The sequence below is a fragment of the Triticum aestivum genome, unplaced genomic scaffold (genome assembly GCF_018294505.1).
Source record: "Triticum aestivum cultivar Chinese Spring unplaced genomic scaffold, IWGSC CS RefSeq v2.1 scaffold32809, whole genome shotgun sequence".
In the NCBI taxonomy this organism is placed as follows: domain Eukaryota; kingdom Viridiplantae; phylum Streptophyta; class Magnoliopsida; order Poales; family Poaceae; genus Triticum; species Triticum aestivum.
The window spans coordinates 3,766-9,937 of NW_025232301.1; the positions used below are offsets into that span (position 1 = coordinate 3,766).

General features: G+C 40.5%; 1 long non-coding RNA gene across 3 annotated transcripts; it reads left to right on the forward strand.

Moving 5' to 3' along the window:
• The first annotated feature begins 4,509 nt into the window (after window positions 1-4,509).
• LOC123175926 (uncharacterized) lies at window positions 4,510-5,619 on the forward strand. 3 transcript variants are annotated; one of them, XR_006488243.1, is made up of 3 exons: window positions 4,510-4,599; window positions 4,675-4,741; window positions 5,438-5,619. It is a non-coding gene; the product is annotated as an uncharacterized lncRNA (long non-coding RNA). The 3 variants fall into 3 exon arrangements; XR_006488242.1 differs by having other exon boundaries at window positions 5,441-5,619; XR_006488244.1 differs by having other exon boundaries at window positions 4,511-4,599; window positions 4,680-4,741.
• Window positions 5,620-6,172: the final 553 nt, after the last annotated feature.

The window sequence follows — 6,172 nt, forward strand, 5'->3', positions numbered from 1 at the left end:
CGACGGGCGCGGTGCGCGGGGGCGACGGTGGTGACAGCGACGACGGGTGGCGGGGGCGACGGCGGTGATGGCGACGACGGGTGGCGTGGGCGGCGGCGGTGACGGCGACGACGGAAGGCGGGGGCGACGAGGGCGGCGCACGATGGGCGACGGGCGCGGCGAAGAAGTTGGATCGAGAAGAAGTACTGGTGGTCGATGAAATATATATAGGAGGGGTCTTTAGTACCGGTTGGAGCCACCAATCGGTACTAAAGGCCAATTTTCGCCAGGCCAAGGGGCGGGAAACGACCCGTTTAGTACCGGTTCGTGCCACAAACCGGTACTAAAGACCCCCCCCCCTTTAGTACTGGTTGGAGCCACCAACCGGTACTAATGGTTGTGCGCTGCCACCGGTGGTGCACAAATGTTTATTCCCACCTCGCCGAGCGAAGGGCAGCCGCACTGCTTTATAAACCCAGCCGCGGCTGCTCCTTCGAGCTTCTCTATATAGCAGACTTCTGGGCCTAACTAGGGCGCGCTGCCTTGTGAGTCTCCTGGACCTTCTGGGCCTGCATTTGCACACCCTAGGTCTGGCAGGCCCACTGGGCAGCTCGCCAACTATTTTTTATATAGTTTTATCTTTTCTGCATTATTTATTTTCTTCTATTTATTTTTAAGTAATTTTTTATATAGTTGTTTTTATTTTCTGCACTATTTATTTTCTTCTATTTATTTTTGAGTAATTTTTTTGTATAGTTTTTTCTTTTCTGCATTATTTCTTTTCTTCTATTTCCAGTTTGTACACGAAGTGCGTCCAGTTTTTGTCGTGACCCTCTCTACTCTTTCGCACATGCTATGCGGGTGAAATTATGATACCATGCCAAGTTTCAACATTTTCAGAATTCATTTTGTAGTGATTTTCAATTTCACGATCATTTAGCTCTCTAAACAATTATGTAAATGACCGAAAAACAACAAATGACGTCAGAACATGTTAGAAATTGATGATGTCGCTTTGAATGCTGCATACTGAACACAAAAGAAGTCCGGAGGTCAAATAAGTTTAAAAAACATTAAAGTGACCATGTAACACATGAGTTCTCGTCCGAAACCCTAATACTCCGAAAGAGTTTGTCTAGTTTGTACACGAAGTGCGTCCAGTTTTTGCCGTGACCCTCTCTACTCTTTCGCACATGCTATGCGGGTGAAATGATGATACCATGCCAGGTTTTAACATTTTCAGAATTCATTTTGTAGTGATTTTTAATTTCACGGTCATTTAGCTCTCTAAACAATTAGGTAAATGACCGAAAAACAACAAATGATGTCAGAACATGTTGGAAATTGATGACGTCGCTTTGAATGCTGCATACTGAACACAAAAGAAGTCCGGAGTTCAAATAAGTTTAAAAAACATTAAAGTGCCCGTGTAACAGATGAGTTCTCGTCCGAAACCTTGATACTCCGAAAGAGTTTGTCCAGTTTGTACACGAAGTGCGTCCAGTTTTTGCCGTGACCCTCTTTACTCTTTCGCACATGCTATACGGGTGAAATGATGATACCATGCCAAGTTTCAACATTTTCAGAATTCATTTTGTAGTGATTTTCAATTTCACGGTCATTTAGCTCTCCAAAGAATTAGGTAAATGACTGAAAAACAACAAATGATGTCAGAACATGTTGGAAATTAATGACGTCGCTTTGAATGCTGCATACTGGACACAAAAGAAGTCCGGAGTTCAAATAAGTTATTAAAAATAAAAAGGAGGTGCAATGCTGGTTAATTTGCTTCAAGCCATTCGAAATAGTGTAGACTGCACTGCACATAGCTCAGTGCAATCTATGCTATTCCGCAAGGCTTGAAGCTACTCAACATGCAGGTGAGCATTGCAACTCTTCGTCATTGTCTGTGCACTCACGGCTTATAAACCACTCATACTGCCTCTCTCTTGGCGAGGTGGGACTAAAAATCAGCTTACTAAGAAACTCTAGTACCGGTTCAGGGCATGAACCGGTACTAAAGGTCTTCGTGGGGGCCCCAGCCTGACCATAGCCTGACACAGCCTCATTAGTACCGGTTCGTGGCATGAACCGGTACTAAAGGTTGCCCATGAACCGGTACTAATGATGCCTGCCCGCCTAGCCGTTGGAACCGGCACTAATGTGCTTCACATTTGACCTTTTTTCTACTAGTGGGATTACTATCGCAGGATATTTTTCCTCTTGATGGTGCTTCCGCTGAATGTTATGCACCCCTGTACAACCATATATCTAAGTTTGCCTGTTCATTCAGAAGATTATATTGACTATTCAATTCAGGGTTCAACCTTTGAATAACACAGTTCTGGCTCAGTAGTTTGAGATTCTATTGTGCAACTGGATCTTGATAGACATCTAGACCTATAGCTGCATTTTATTTTCGTTATCCCTTTTAGAAACTTACACGCTAACTTGGTGGATTAAACCGGTGTTCTAATTAAATAATAAATGAGTATAAAGATTTTCTTTTTTTACTGTTTATGACAAAATGAATGAACATGTGATCGCTATCCAGATTAGTCAGGCGATCTTGCAAATAACTATGGGATACATTACTGATATTTTCTTAGGATGGCCAAATAGACATGCATTCCTTGCTAGGTTAAGTTTTGTTATTCTTTGTACTTATTTGCTCAATTTTTGTAGTGAAATAGTGCAAGATGAGGAACTGGCTCAACTTCAAAGTTTCAGTTAAGTGCACAGTTAAAGAAAAATTGTAACAACTCGGATGCAGCTCAGAGGTCAAATATCATGATGCAGAGTAGGCACTAAACCTAATGTATCTACTTGATTTTGTTGTTGCAGATTAAATGGTTATCTTATCTGTACACAGCTGATTAAGCAGTATAGCAGTACCCGCACGTTTAGTAGTTGTTAGATAGTTTTTGTGCATAGTTGAACTATGTATTGAGATGGGAAGCCAAGTTGTTTAATTTGCAGATTCCATTTGTCAGACTGGTGGCATTCTTTAATTTCTGATCCCTGGTTATGATTTGATTCTTATTTATATTGTCCTATGGAAAGAGCATTAGGATAGGACAAGCAAACAAGCCTTTCAACATTCATGGTGTATATTTTGTTTCACCGAGCCGTGTTGCTTATGATTTTGAATTCGAACAGATCTGCTTCTGTTCACTAAAGAAATAAATGCATGGATAGACAAGGTATGCTCTAAGCTGTTTTCCCTTAGTTTAAAGGAAGGATTAGTAGTACATGTAACTGTCTTTTCTTTTCTTGGTATTCAAACAAGAACAAATCACTGTTGATGTTTAAATTCTCTAAAATCTCATAAATTTTATTATTCCTCTTAAACTTCTGATACAAAATTGGAGTTGTAAATTATTTATTCTGGCACAACCAACTGCTTCTTCTTCTGCCTAGCTTGCTTTCGATGAAGTATTCCTGGTGACCTGGTCAATAGACTGCACTTGCCTATTCCAAGCACATACATGCCTAAGGATGTCGTGTAAGAAAAGCTTTAACGAAATCACTTTGGTTTGTAAATGTCCTTGAGGATTGAATTTGTAGAAACTAGCAATTCTTCTGCCTAAACTGATTCCTGCAAATTTTCTTGCCGAACTACTACATGGTAATACTCCCTCCGTTCCATATTCTAATGCACATAGTTTTTTGCCTAGATTCCGAAATGTAGTGCGCATAAGCTGCTTTGGACTAAAGTAGCCCTGGACTTTTCACAGGAACGCAGCAGCAGACACCCACGTGCTGTGACAGAGCGAGCAGCTGGAGGGCAATTCCTGTCCAAATGTGAATGCCAGCTCACGCATTGGTATAAACGCTACACACAAAGGCGCATTATAAAGTGGATCAGTGGGAGTACTAAATTCATATGTAATACTAAATTCCTACAGGTCATAAATTAGATTTTTTGACAATAAGTACCTAAGTCTATGTTATGTTTAAGTTAAAAAACAATGTCGATGTGAGCCATACATACACCGATTAATAAAGTGGTTAGTACTTAAATTGACCGTCATGTCCTATGTGCCTTAGGCCTTGTACAATGGGAGATGCTTAGAGGAGGTGCTTAGAGAAATAAACCAGGCTTTTTTAAGCACCGGTGCTTACTTGTACAGGATAGACGCTTAACTAATCGTCTCTTCTGTAGAAATAGGCACCGGTGCTTCAGAAAAATCCGGTTTATTTTTCTAAACATCTATCTAAGCACCTCCCATTGTACAAGGCCTTAGGGGTAAGTTTTCATCTCCACCATTGACCCGCTTAAGGTGGCTATACTGAAGCAGACCCCTTATAATTATGAATGGTTTATGAAGTTGAAGGATGAAACTTGAACGAACACAATGTTGAGGTTTGTAAAGTGAAGCCTAAGACAAGTTTGAGGGGGTAATATGGACTTCTCTCAAACTATATTATCAGAGGACAATGAGGGCCTTGAAGACAATGACATCGATGAGTTTCTCCTGGTTCTGTTTTGTTGTAGGCGAAGTTCTTAATTATAATTATCAATGCATTTTTTTCTTAAGGATGCAGTGACATGCAAGGCGAGGCAAATTGAAGCCAAAACAGAAGGACGGTCGGAAGTGTGCCATTTTTTCTATATAGGTTAGTGATTTTATCCTTTTTGTATTTTTACATTGCTAGGTACAGTAGTTTAATTTATATGAAATGATTTGTTAGGGCAGGGGGTGGTTCTTCAATCTTCAGGGAATCAAGCGGTAGCACCGGATGCTGACATGCATGGAAGGTAGGAGTGATCGGAGTATATGTATTTGTAGCAATTCATCATCGGCCATAAATAAATCATCTTTGCCCCGCTTCCTCTGTCCGTCCGTCAACTCAAATTGCTTTGGTTCACAAGTCCGTTTCATCGTACATCTAGGTACACTAGAACAGAGAGACTACTTTCCTTGAATGGCTCATGCGAGTAAACTGAAAATAGTGTTCATCCAAGAACCAAGATGCAGTTGTATATGTATCTTCATAGAGATGTAGATGCGTAGGTAGTTCAATAGTGCACATGTTCATCGACAGGGATGTAGATGTAGTATACAACCGAGGTTACATTGACAAGTTAGTCCATTATGCTCCCAGGAAAAATAAATATGGTATACTGTTTCACACTATCATCAATAGTGAAGCTTGTATTTAATATTTCTTTGTTTTGCAATGCTGAATATTTGGGGAACACACAGTGAGGTGTAATATGTAGAGTATAGACTACAGATTCACCGAATCAGCTTGAACATTGTTATATCATGCTTCATATGATTTGGTAAAGATTTTAAAACATGGAATGGGGCAAATAAAGTTGAAACCTTGTACTGTTCGTCACAGAAAAAACAGTTACTATCGAGAGGTTTCATACTGACATTATTTCTTACAAACTAATGGTGCATTTCTCCGGCCATGATTACATCAGCTAACTACTCCATGATTACAGCAGTAAACATTGATAGGAATACAAGCATTGGAGTACTCGCCATGTTCGAGGAATTCGTAGCTGATGGCGGCATCATCATGGAGCAGGCACCATCTTCTCCTCTATTTAAACTGTAGTACTTCATGTACTCCCACTTGTAAACTTTCTGAAATGCAAATCCACTCCAAGAATGTGCTCTGAAATGGAGAAACATGGAGTATACTCTAAAAATCAGTTTGGTGCCTGCCCAGTAGATCCATCAAAGTACTCCGGGCATGATAAAAAGAATACTGCAACATGAGTACTACAGCAGAATCAGTTTGGTTTGAGCCAAGCAAGAGTACTAAAATCCTGATAAAAAGAATACTACAACATGATAAACATGATTTCAGAGATGTTGATTTATAGTACATGCAACCCATTGATAAACATGATTTTCAGAAATGTTGATTTCAGTTAAACTACTACATTTACTCCAAGAAAATACTCTAAGAAACAATACAAGTACTACAGTACTGAAAGTACTCATGCAGTACAATACTCTAGGCTGAATGTACTCCTACAGTACTGAAAGTGTACTCCTGTGAGTACTAAGTTTACTGAATTCAGAGGCATCAAAATTTCACACCCAAGTTCAGTCATCTACACATGGAGTAGTGCAACCGAGTGGTCTTTACCATGCCCGAATCGACGAGAGGCAGCGGCGGCAGCAGCAGCATCGTCCAGGAGCAGCAGCAGCCTTTCCAATCTCTCCTT